Consider the following 14,646-nt stretch of genomic DNA (forward strand, 5'->3'; position numbering starts at 1 on the left):
TTATCTCAGTTTTTCCCAGGATAAATGCATTTTGTGCTTCTTGTCTTAACTCTATGAATATCTCTCTGTTTAATTCTCAAAATTGTCAGGCTTTGAACAATGAATATCATGGTTCCCATATTATGGCTCATGTGCTAAAATGGAAACATTTTTAGGAGGAATTTTTGTGAATAGCTAAAAAAAAATCACATAACAAAAATCTGTACATGCTTATATAAGAAGTTTCATGTTCAATAGGCAAAGACCCCAGATGATCAATATTTCAAATTTTATTCCCTTCAAATAATCAAAACCATCTTGAAAGCAAATATCTTTGGAGCAATTCATCTTTATATTACATTCTCTTATCACACATCTGAGAAAATGTGACTTTGATGGCTATAGAATGCACAAATAACTTCTTTTTTAAAAATATAGTTGTTGTGTAGATGAACACAATACATTTATTTTATTTGTTCATTTTTATGTGGTGCTGCGGATCAAACCCAGTGTTTCACACTTGCTAAGCAAGCACTTTACCACTGAGCCACAACCACAGTCCACTTCTTTTTTCTCTTGTTAGCTTCTGATAATTTATTTCCACATGGATTCATTTAGAAAAAAAGGCCTTTTTAAAGTTTACTATTGTGACCTGCAATTCAGCAAGATGGATAATACGGTATGTTCATTTTATTTCTTTCTCCCCTTTCTATAATGAATAATAATCCTTTTCAACAATTATTTGATAAAGAAAAAAAATTCCAAAAGGGACTTCTTTTTATCATTTATCAATCCTGGTCATTAGTAACAGCAATGGTACTTCCAATCATTTCTACTAGTCTTTTCTCTGCCATCATCTTTAAAAAATAGCATAGACAAAAATAATACAAAAAGTTGAATACTTATTCATAAATACAAAATCTTTGTTATCTTAACAAAGTCAGATTAAGAAATAAACATACAAATTACCTAATTTTATTGTGTATTGCTTCACATTTTATGTAGTACTTTTCTCCCTATAAATGCTAAAATGATAAAAAAAAGCAAGTTATGTACAAAAATAGTATTTAAAGCTATTATTGCTGGAAATAGAGATGAATATTAAGATCACATTGTAGGAAATGGGATAATTTTTAGATACTCCTCAAATTATCATAAATTTGTGATTGAAAGAGCCAAAGAGAAATTGCTTGGTGAGTCATAGACACAAATTAATATAATTCTAAGAAAATTTAAAAGATTCAGTAATATTCCAAAAGAATTTTAAATCGGTGATGATAGCTTCATGGAGAGTAGAATTAAAGATGAAATGCTAATGTTGTAACTCTCAGATCTGTAGGTACAATTAAGTTGAACATTGATAGTTTTCTTTTTCCTTTGTAGCAACTATTCAGTTTTATAGAACATAAAACTCAGTCAACTTACAAGTTATGAGTAACCATTCATATACTAAGACTGATCTTAATAATCTCTATAGACTATTGGAAATTAGAGTATCCTGGTAGAAAAACAGTTTAAATTTGCCCAGATGTTTCAAAATTCAATTTGTAAAAATATTTTTAATCAGGTATTATAGAAAGAGAAGTGATTTTTTAAAAATTTATTTTGAAACTATCAGCTCTCTGGCTATCAGGCTTAGTTTTAAGTTTTGGATCTTTATTTTTTTCTCATATCACAGGTTAGATTTGTATTGATTGCCTATATTTGAAGTGAAACTGCCAGTTTTTTGGTCTCATTCTATACAGCTGTCTGCTACATAAATATTCTGGGTTGACAGACTCTAGAGAGGTCTAGATTATCCAAAGTTCCAAACCACCAAAGGGCTGAAATCAATAGTGGGACAAGAATCTTTCATGCATCTTTACTTTCTTTAGAAGAGCATGTGTCTGAACAGACAGTGGGATAAAGAAAGGTGGTTGTGAGGCACAAATATGAGAAAGTAAGGAAATCTTTCTTTCCTTCATTTGATCTAAATAAATGCAACTCCAAAAACCCAGATATAAAATATGGCTACAGTATTCCAGTGTATCTACTCATTTAAATAATTTGAGGATAATGTAAGTATTTTATATTACTCAAAATATATAATATTTAAATTACACATTATCAGACAGCATATCCTTGTACTTCTGTGTGTATGCATGTGAAATTTTCAGCAGAAAATGTGCAAATTCATGAATTTTATCACCTTCTAAAAAGAGCGGATAAAGTATCCTAATGTGGGATGTTTATTTGAGATTCACACAAAACCATGTAGTCTGGGATCTTGCACAGACTTGAACACATACATGGAAAAGGAGGGAGCTGGTGATGAAAGATGTTTACCAGTATGCAAGGCACTGGGAGTTCTCTGTGATGAGGATCCATCCGGAAAGGGGAATAAGCTGGGCGGTACTTGGAGGAAAGAACTCAGAGAGAAGGTGGGGAGGAAGGAAGGAAAGGGTAAAGGAGGAGAGAGAAGGTAGCAAGAGATTGAAAAGACATTGGAGAACTAAAAGACATTGAAAATCTGAGCTGTGTTCTACCACACGGCCTGCGCAATGGTTTCATTAATGAGGTTCTAGGCATAAAGTTAGTTAGAAGAGATCGAAATAAAACACACAGACTCAGTTACCTTATTTCTATTCCTAGGTCCAAGACGGCTCCCTTCTCTGGTTCGCTCCTCTAGCCGCCCAGCAGGGCAGCGAGGATTACTCAGGGCTAGCAGGAGAGAGAGAGAGCGAACACGCCTGGGAGTAGCCCTTTATTGGGGAACAAGAGATTCAGGGGAGAATTCCATCCAATGAAGGTTGAGGGGGGGGCTGCACTCCAAGCTCAGGGTCAGTGATTGGGTCCCCGGGGTCAGTGGTCAGGCACACCCCCACACGGATGGGCTCTCTCATCAGGAAAGGGTCGGGAAAGCTTCTACAGAGCCAAAGCGCCTCAGGCCCTTAACGGGAGTCACCCAATCACGTGTTAGAATGGCTTCCCACACTGTGTGATGTAAGTACTCCATTCTTTGCTCTTTCTTCCAAAAGTCTCAGTGTTTTTAAAGTGGGTTTTCTTCAAGGGTTAAAGGAAAATACTAAGCCCTTAATCCAAAAGAAGAAAGACAAAACTGAGAAAGGAAAAATCTTATAATATTTAGGGAAACTTCTACATGCTATTATCTATCTATCTATCTATCTATCTATCTATCATCTATCTATCTAAGAGAGAGAAAGATTGAGAAACCAATGAAGTACAACTTTAAAAGTTTCTTAAACAAGTACAAAACACATTTTAAAATAAAAGGGAGAACAATTTATTTCTATATTTTGTTACAATGTACTGAAAAGGTCCTGATTAGACTTGAAATAGGAATTAAATAAAATTGTACAATGTGAAATATTTTTTTAAAAAAATGAAGATAACAAATGGCAGAAATTTTTAAAAATTAGAAGCCTATGTCAATTAAGGGAAAAAGCAGTTTTATATATTGATAATAATCATTCTACATGCTATTTTGGCTCTGATTTTATTTTCATTTCACAGAGATATCTAATTACCTAGATTGTATCTAGGTAATTTAGTCCACCTCTTTTGTTTTTGGGACAACTTGCATTCCTTTTTTGTAGTGCTACCACAACTGTGATTAATTAATATTTGATGGGGTCTATTTCTTTCAAGTGAACGTGCTTTGATGGCAAGCCTAATGTCAAAAAGTACTCCTACTCCTACCCAAACATATATTTTCCAGTGTGTCTTCAAAACTGGTATCACCAAATATCCAGGGGCAAAACCCAAAGACCAGAGTCATCATCATTGACACCTTTCCCTCTCTCACCCTTCATATGTAACCTATTAAGTGGTCTTAGTGGTTTTAACTTGTAAATAATCTTTGAATCTGAACATTCTACACACTTCATGATAACATATCATCAAACAGTCTCTATGACTTCTAACTGGGTTGCATCCACATCTGTGTCCACATCTCACATCAGTTCAATGAACTGATACACCTGCACACTGAGTTAAGTTTTTCAACATGCAGCTCTGACTATGAATCCTCCCTTCCTAAAGAGAAGTCTGTCTCCCAACTCCCTGTTCAATCTGATCTCACCCAGGCTCTTCCTTACACTTGTACTAGAGCCACATAGATGATTTTATTCCTTTATAAATACACGCTTAATCAGGATATCTGTTACATTTGCTAAAAATGCTTTTCTCCCCCTCCTCACCTTGTCTGCTCCTCATCCTTCAGATCTCAGCTTCAATGGTACTTCCTCAAGAAGGCTTCACTGACCTTCTATCAATCTCTTGTACTAAAGATTTCATAGCACAATGTACATCTCTTTCACAGCATTTGTCAGAGTTGAGATACACCTTTGTTTGTGTAATTATTTGATCAATGCCTATTTCCCTCATTAGAGAAGACTATAAGAGAACAGGGCCAGTATTGATTTTTGGAGCAAGTGCAGTGTCTGACATATTGTAGACACTCAATAAATATTTGCTAAATAAATAAATAAATGCTGAGTAAATCTTTGTCTATATGTTTGTGGAGAAAGGAGGGCTTAGGCCACAATACCTACTTAATAAAACTGGGATATTTTAATTGCCTTTTGAGTTCAGAGGTGAAGTAATGACTTGTAAGATTCCAAAAGTGTCCCGATAATTATAATTATCTTATAATTAAAATAGAAAAGATGGGCACTTAGAACAAGAGATAACAATGTCCATCTATGGCTTGAAGAGAATGACAGCTATACAGAATGATTCCTGCTACATTTTAAGGTAGAATACAACGTTTCCTTTCTATTTGCTTGTCAAAACAGGTTTATCCTTGCTTTCATTAATCCTTGGCAAGAAGGCTTAGTGAGACAACGTACCCAAATGCAACTTAAATAATGTAATAATAGCCACCAATTTTCAATTTTAGCACTTCTCTACAGGAGTATCTGTGCCTGTTTGTGCATTATGGTTGCTATGGTTAGAAAATATTTCCTGAGAATGGTCTTTTAAAGAAGCTATCAAATTCAGGTAAACAGCTTTTTAGAGTTGATAAGGCTGACAAAGTAGAAAACATGCAGACATTGTTGCCACTGGCAAGAGCAGTCTTATGAGATATTGAATGTAATATTTCCAGAGAGATAATTAAAAATAACAGAAAGATCAGTGTATAAAGTACAAATGAGCAATACCATCTTTTTCAGAAAGAAAATAAGGAACTCTCCCCAAATAAAGAAAACATGTTCAATATTACATTCAAATATAATTAAAGTTGTTAGGTATATCAAAAGAAAGACAAACAGGAAGTTTAATGGACAAACAAGGGGAAAATATAGAGGTAAAGGAAAAACAAAGTACAGGAAACCAAAACTCGAGGGAGGTTAAAAGTTAAAGGGAAGAGGAAGTATTCATATCAGGAGATTTCATAGCAAATTTTAAAAATAAATATGTGATCACTTTCCATCTGTACAAGAATAAAATTATCTTGTCAAGTTCCATAATTACGCCTTGATTAAATTCAGTCCTTCCCTTGTCTCAAGTGCAAAATTAATGACACAATTCCAGTTCATAAGGATAAAATGGTTAAAAAAACTTTGTAAGAACTTCAGAAAATATGTAACTCAATATATTAGGAATGTACAACTTTTAAAAAAGTTTTAATACTTGACTTTTTTTTTCTTCTGAAGTTTATAATCTAATTCAGACACATATTTATAAATCCCAAAATCTATAAACTAAATACCATATCTTTTAACTGTAGTCATGAGATACTAGTTATATATGCATGTTTAATCTAATTGCATTGATTGTACATTGAATGTGTTTGTGTTTATAATCCCATGTTTGTTTATTTGTATTTTTGTACTTAGATATCTAATATTCAGGAATCACTTTTGAGAAATCACTTTGTAAGAAAGTGTAATTATAATACAACTAGGATAGTAAGTCTGCTCTAATTCTAACATATCCATGTAGTCCTTGCAACAGGTGTTTAAATAAATCAAATATGCAACAAATGAATTTGAACTGAACACAAGGTCCTAATTAAAATAAATACCCATCCAGAATAATTTCAGAATCAAATTTGATCAGATTTTATAAAAAGAGAGTCTTTAGAAAATGCTAATAATTATTCTTTCTAAAACAGGAGCTTTGGTTACCAGGGAAGTGGCTTAAAGTTTGAAATTAATATTGTCATATCTAGGGCTGGGGATGTGGCTCAGGCGGTAGTGCGCTCGCCTGGCATGCGTGCGGCCCGGGTTCGATCCTCAGCACCACATACCAACAAAGATGTTGTGTCCGCCGAGAACTAAGAAATAAATGTTAAAAATTCTCTCTCTCTCTCTCTCTATCTCTCTCTCTCTCTCTCTCCAATCTCACTCTCTCTTAAAAACAACAACAACAACAACAACAAACCAAAAATCAATTAGTGGAATGACATTAAACTAAAATGCTTTAAAAAAAATATTGTCATATCTACCAAGTTTGTGTTTTCTCTTTTATCAACTAAAGAGAAGCTGTTTTAAAGTTGGACATCTACTTATGAACTTGCATGTCTGATGTCAACCATTATTTCCTCAGGAAAGCTTTCCCTGATCCATTATGCTACATATAGTATCTTTTATAGCCCCGAATAGATGTTTTAAAAATAATTCTCTGGGCTTTCATAGCCCAATTATTGTTTCAATTATTTTATTTGTTTATTTACAATCTCAATTGTAGAATACATGAAAGCTGGTACTATGTCTGGTTGATGTGTATGTTAGTGTATATCTATTTAAATACACACCTATGTTTATGTTCTTACATCTGCAATTTGTGTGTGTGTGTGTGTGTGTGGTACGCACAGAAATTTCCTTCTCACTAATATCTAAGGACTGTGACAAAATGGAAAGTTATTTGTAGACAACTAAAAAACATTTTTTAATGATGATGCTCAGTGTTAGAATGGGCCAAAAGCAAGTTTGAGAGCTCTTGAGAGACAGACAGACAGATAAAACTGAGAAAGCCAGATGGATGGTGACTTTCATTAGCACATAAATGGCCAACGAAACATGCATATGGATGACATCATACAGTAAAAAATGCTAATGCAAAACCAAACTAACAGGGAAGAGTTAAAAATGCCACTTTAGTTAGAACATCTGGATTCAAATTCTGACTCCACCTCTGACTGCCTATGTACAATTGTCAGGATTAATTTGGGGTAATCATTGTACATTGGTCATAGGAGTTTTTGCAAAGATTAAATGTAATAATGTAAAAAAAAAGGAAGAGAGTGCCTCATGAAAACAAATCTGTCAAGATTTCAACTCTTATTGAAAATTTACCCTCCAACTTAAAAAAAAAAAGACAAAATATATGAAATCAGCTTTGAGGATATTGGACAATGAAGGATGGATCTTTGTGAAGATGGGGAGCAAATGAGGTGAGCCCTATGATTGTCCCAACTTACTGCCTTGCCAAACACTTAGATTAGTTCAGAGAGGGAGAGACCAACAGACTTCCTGAACAAAGAAGCAAGAGGAGACTCTGAGAAGACTAAAATAGTCCAGCTCACAAGGCAGAGTACCTGGGAGGAGAGAGGTACACACAGAGGATCCCAAAGATCAAGAGAGGCCTCTACCCAGTAAGCAGCAGGGCATGGATCAGCCCCTGCCAAGGAGAAAACCAGCAGAAGCTGCAGAATGAACCACTTAGAAGGATTAAAACAAATGTTGCTTGATGTGACTCAACACAGGGTTGAAAATAATACCTTTACTCATTTGCCAGACTGAGAAACCTTTTAAGTCACGAGACATTTCAGGTACAACCCTTATGAGTACTTTTTGTATAGTGGGAATACTTAGTCCAAACTGTGGGCCCCCCTAAAATTACCCCAAAATAAAACGAAAGAGAATAAACTATTTCCAACTAATTTAGCTTTATCCCAGAGCAAAAACTCACGAGTTTTTATGGGAATACAGAAATATTTAACTTCCCACAAGGTAAAATTCAGTATTTGATATCCAATAAAAATTGACCAGACATGCAAAGAAGCAGAATAATCATAAAAATAAGAAAAATCAATGAACTCAATTTCACACAGAAGAGACACAAATGTTATAAGTGGCAGACAAGGACATCAAATCAATTATAATAACTGTATACCAAAGGTTCAGAAAGCTAGAGGAAGGATTAAGGAGAGACATGGAAGATTTTAGAGAGTAAAATTGAGCTAGAGATGAAAAGCATGTCTGAGATGGAAAACACACTGGCTATGAATAAGGGCAGATCAGACGTTGGAGGAAAAAAGTTTAGGGAACTTGTATACTAGTAACTGAAACAGTCTATCATAAAAAGAAAACACAAAGGCAGATGCTTAAAAAGATGAAAACAACATCAGTGAGCTACGCGACAACTTAAATTACTTGTAACTATCATACATGTAATTAGAGTCCAAGAAAGACGAGGAAAGGGACTTTGAACAAAAGGAGGAAGAAGTGCTGAAATTTTCTAAATTTGATGAAAACTATACATCCCCATATCCAAGAAGCTGAATGAAACTCAAGTACAAAAATATGAGGAAAAAATATACTAAGGCACATCATAATCAATTTACTCAAAGTGAAATTCTTAAAGTCAGCCAAAGCACAGTAGACAATCAAGGTTACAAAGGAAGGAAATAACGGGAGCCAAAAGACAGTGAGGCCACATCTTTAATGTTCTGAAATGAAAACAACAACAACAACAAAAAAAACCCAAAAGCTGTCAAACTAAAATTCTACCAGAGAATAAGATCTTTCAAATGTCAAAGCAAAATAAAGACATTTCAAGGAATACAAAAGATAAAAGAATTGTCCACCCATGGACCTATAAAAGTATTGTTGTGGACTTCCTGCAGAAAATGGGAAATGGTAGCAGGTGGAATAAGAACCCTTCAAAGGACTCTGTGGCTCCAAATGTGCAGGTAAACATATGTAAGGCTTATTTCTAAATGTATAAATATTTTTAAGATGTAACTGAATACTCAAACAATAATAATATGTCACACTTTATTATATAAAGAGAAGTAAATTGTATGATAAGGTTGAGAGAAAAGACATCAAAGAATATCATCGTTTGGCTCTTATATAAGTGTTAAAGTGCCACTTAAATGTAAACTGTGATAAATTAAATATATTAGCTATGAACCCTAAATCAATCATTAAAATAATAAAACAATCGGTCAAATCTAATATGCCAACAATGAGGTAAGTTTGACTATAAGATATTATTAAGTGAAAAGTAAAAATTAAGAGAGGAAAGGAGAACAAAGAACAGATGGGGAAAATTTTTGAATATATTAAGATTTATAGATTTAAACCTAATTATATCAATAAACACCCAATGAAAAGATAGTGAGTAGGAAGTTGTATTTAAAAAATCAAGACTCAATTGTTTGCTACCTTCAAGAAACCAATTTTAAGTAAGACACAAAGAGGTTAAAAGCAAAATGATGGGGAAAGGGAAAGATACATCATGCAAGCAGAACACACAAGAAGAAAAGTTGGTTTTATTAATGTCAAATAAATGAAATTCCCCAAACATAATACTACCAGGAATAAAGTGAGCCATTTCATAATAGCAAATGAGTCAATTTATCAAGATGGAATCATTAATTTAAATATTTCTTTACCTATGGAGCTTCTAAATATATACCCTCCAAACTGATAGAATTTCAGGGAGAAATTGAAAAATCCCCAATTATATTGATGGATTTCAATAGTTTTTTTCTCAGTAATTGTTAGAATAAGTAGATACACTATCACCAAAATATACATCTGAATAGCACCATCAAACAACTTGACCTCACAGTCACAAAAATGTAACCAACTATAGCAAAAGACGCATTCTTTGCAAATGCATTGTATTACAATGGTTAAAATTCAAGACTAAGCATACAAACTGTTAACAAGGATATAGGAAAACAGAGAACTACCGCTGAGAATATAAGATACTACATCCATTTTGAAAGACAATTCTGCAATTTCTTTAGAAAGTTAATCATGCACCTATTACGTGATTTATTCTACTCCTAGGCACTTAGCCCCAGCCCCTCAAACTAAACATGAACGTCGAAGCAAAATCCAAACTGAAAACAACTGTAATGTTTGTTAATACTTGAAGGAATATACTAACTGTGGTATGTCCATACCATGGAATGCTACCATAAAAAGAAATGAATTCTTGACCCATGCTGCAACATGGATAAGTCTCAAACACAAGGAATGGAAGAAGCCAAAGGAATGAGTGAATTCTTATTGCATGATTTCATTAACATAAAATTCTAACAAATGCAAACTGATACATGCTGACAAAAAGCAAATTGGTGGATACATAAGAATGCAAGAGATCAGAAGTAAAAGAGGAAATGAGGTAAATGGAAGTTTTTTCTTGAGAGTGCATCTTTATTTATCAAATATCTAGAGTAGTGCCATGTATATAAAAACTATGAAATATATTTTTATATTCCCTTATTTTCTAAGTAACTTTCAAGTCAATCTCAAATTTCATATGTAAAATAGGTGTAAAACATATCTACTTCACAGATTTTTTTTTGTGAAAATCCAATGAAATGTAGATATAACTATTTTGACATATTTAAAACTTATAAATATTACACATCATCTTGCCACTACTGACATTCATATCATATTAGAATTTATTTGGCACTTCCTCTTCTGTAGTTTTCCTGGTGACTGGGTGTGGGCTCTTGGTTATTTCCTGAATGAGGACATGATCTCATTGAACAGTTCACCAACATGGCAGGTACCAACTTTGAATGATTTGTCTAATTTTAGGTCTAACCAGTATGCATCTTTCCACTTCTACCACTTATAGTATCATAAGGTTTGCTTTTAATCTTTATTTAAAGAAACAGCATTATAAAATAGGGAGTTAAGGAATTTTTAAGAATGGTTAATGTCTGAAGACATCTTTTCATTTGGATTGCCTTTGATATGTAATTCTAGTTTCCATGCATCTATAGAACATCTATTCATTGAACATAAGCAACATCTAGATGAAGGAGATACAGCTATAAATAAAGCAGACAAAATCTCTTCTCTGATGGAATTTGAGTTGAAAACATGGACACACGTTTAATTGTATTGGTCTTAAAAAGAAATCTCAAAACTAAAGGATGATTAACACGATGAAAGTAAGAAAAACTGATTATAAAATTGATATGGACAAAAATACAAAGTTCTTATTATTGATAAAAAATGTTTCCTATTTTATTATGACTCTTTTTTTCTCAAAATTTTTATTGATACATTATAGTTGTACATATTGATGGTATTTGTTGTTGCATATATGTACATGCATACAATATGACTCTTAAAATTAAAGTTTTGATGTCATGCAGTGGATAACCAAGAATGTGTTTGCTTCTTTCTATACAAGGCAGAGGGTGAGGGACATCACTACTTCTATCCCCTGCCTGAATATAGTAGTGAGTATTTAATGAACTGGGTAGTAATTTTATAACTGTAATTCACATTTTTTTAAAGATATTGTGGCTCATCAGTAGAGCACTCATCCAGCACATGTGAAGCCCTGGGTTCAATCCTCAGCACCACATTAAAATAAATAAATAAAATAATTTTAAAAAAAGATATTGTTCCTCTGGCCCAAAAATACTTTTTAAAAATGTTGATTTCAAACAGGCATACTGCCAAGATACAAGCTGCTAGGCTTGCAGATTGCATTTTCCTTGTTTATTCAGGTAGTCAGCAGGAGGTTGGATTTGATGTTCCTTAGAAACAGTTGTTCATTTCACTCTTCAGAGAGAGAAATCAATTTTTATAGGCATATACAAATGCCATGAAGTCACTTATATACTTCATTTTCAGAAATAGCAAACTGTAAATAGAATACATAATTTTTATATTTCCTGTGTTGATCTTTTAAAATGTCACAAGAGTTATCCTTGTAAAAGGTGAATTCAGTTAGGGCAGTCCCTGAAATCTCCATACTCAGGAAATTCATTCATTCATTGAAAATATGTTTATATTTTTTGTACATGTTCATGAGGAACATTAAAGCCAAGAGATAAAATGATCAACTTTAGGGAAGAATATTAAAGGGAGAGTAATTAGTTCCTATATGCTTAGAATATAAAATGATTTTTTAAATACTTAGATATATCTATCATAACATGATTTATGATGATAAAATATTATCTTCAAAGTACCTGAGATGGAGTTATAAATAACCCTTTAAAAATAGTAGCTAACAATAGGCCATAAATCAGTTTGAAAGCCTCTGGGATCATCTTAGGGCTCTCAGGCCTGATTTTCTCAGTGTTAATACATGCATTACTGGATACTGAGAAGACAAGATCTGGTATTAAAACATGAAAAAAATGGAGGTTTGTCATTAGAATAAAGAAATTTCCCCAAGCTCTTCTATTTCAAGGATAAATGACTTGGGAAACTTGGACATCCATCCCTAAAAATGCATCTCAGAAGGAAGTAGTTCTCAATAGTTTGATTTCCTGAATTAAGGGACCCATATTTTGGACCAAGTCTGTCCTGTGAGTCTCACCAATGATTAGCTTTAAATGGAATGATGAAATTTAAAGGTAAGAACATGTCTCTGCAATATGCTCTAAGGGAATTACTCTAAGGGAATATTGGGGAATGGTTTTGGAGTATATATTTTTTGGGAGCATATATAATATTGTTTTAAGGGAATTATTAGAATAAAGATTATGCTTGTGAGTTTATGTTAAATTGTAAAATATATGAAAGCATGATTTGACTATGATTATTGCTATTCCCATAATAATGTTGACAATAATATTATTTATGCATCATAAAAATGAGAGGCAATGGAATATGAGTCACAAATAGGGGTCATGAAATCCTCCACTCCTTTTGTGACCAGAGTCCCATTTCCTCTCATCTTTTCAAGAACTTTATTCCTTTGTTATGCCCTCATTCTCCTGAATCTTTAATCTCTCTCTCTCTCTAGTCTATTATTCCTATCAACAGTCAGCTGATTTCTCATCTCCTATTTGAAAAAGCTTCTCTGGCCCCCAGAAGATCTCCCTTCAGTGCTGTACAATTTTTCTGTTCCCTTGAATTTCTAAGTTTCTTGTAGGAAACAAAGGATGCAAATATAGCAACTATTTCCTCACCTCCCATTCACTCTTCCATCCTCTAATGCATGCTCCAATCTTCAAATGTCAAAGGCAATGGCCACTATCTTTTCAAGGTTGATCATAACACTCTCCCCTTAAAAGACTTTCTTTTCCCTGTTTTCATGATATACCCACTGCTGCCTCCTCTTCCAACTCAAACTAACATTCTTTATTTTCTCTTTTGTTATATTTTTGTAAATTCCTTTACTAGTTCCTTTTGTCATTACCTCTGCTCCAGGCCCAGGGCCAAGTGGACCATCCATAATCTTGCTATCATAATTGCTCTCTTAATAACTAGAGTAGTAAAATACCCCAAATGTTAAAAACATGAATCTACTTCTCAACATAGGCAAGGCTACAGTTTGTATCTCTCGCTAGAGCCAGATAAATATAGTTAAAAGCATATTTTCTCAAATTCAGGCATTATTTATTCAGTTTTTCACTCAGTGTATATTATTCAGGACCTACAATGTGTCACATATTATTACAGATGCTAAAGACAAAACAGTAATCAAGATATAAGAGATCCCTGACCTCATGAAACATGAGACAGTCAAGGCTGAGAGATAAATTTGGGGATGATACATAGCATTAAGAGCGTTATCATAATTGATTAAACACTGGATTTTCATCAATTCATATTAGAGACACTAAACTCCACAGAATGTTTTCACCTAGGAATATAAGCAAAGACCAGACCTCTGTGCCCTTGCTATATATCTCTTTACCTCAAGGAATTCTTATAATCAAAATCTGTGGGTAGACTCCTGTTAATTTTAATATCTACCCTTTAAGACAAACTTGAAAAGAATAGGACCTAGGGATTGGAAATAAACACTATTAATAGGATAATTCATTAAAAAAAATAATATGGAGGCTAAACTTTCAGTTCAATCATTTAGAACTGTACCACAATCCATTTCCTGCTAAAAATAGAGGGAAACCATTCTGGTAGTGAGACAGGTACTTGTGACACATATATGAATGGCATGATTTTCTCCACATTGAAGAATACCATTACTTTGAATAAAGTAAAATATCAATATAAAATTTAAAAATCATTTCTTAGTGCAAATCTGGCTAAGTGTGAATTAGTGTGAATCTGGCTATATCTCTTTTCATTGATAAAATGTGTTCATTCCACCTAACTCATCAGATTGTTAGAAATTATTAGGGTAAAGATTATGCTTATGAATTTATGTTAAATTGAAAATATACTAAAACATGATTTGACTATGATCATTGCTATTGCCATAATAATGTTAACAATAATATTGCAGGCCTTCTAGAACAAATGTTTTTATGTATTCAAAATGCCCTTAATTTATACCTTCTTATTGTTTTTATGCATACTTGAGGACCCTTAAATCCTAAGATAACATATATGTTGAAATTTCATATCTGTCTGGATAGCTGTTTTAGTCAGATTGTTCATCACTGGGACCAAAAGACCTGATAACAATTAGAAGAGGAAAAGTTTATTTGGGGCTCATGGTTTCAGAGGTCTCAAGCCATTGATGACTGACTCC

Source organism: Spermophilus citellus (assembly GCF_964194105.1).
Source record: "Spermophilus citellus genome assembly, chromosome: 10".
In the NCBI taxonomy this organism is placed as follows: Eukaryota; Metazoa; Chordata; class Mammalia; order Rodentia; family Sciuridae; genus Spermophilus; species Spermophilus citellus.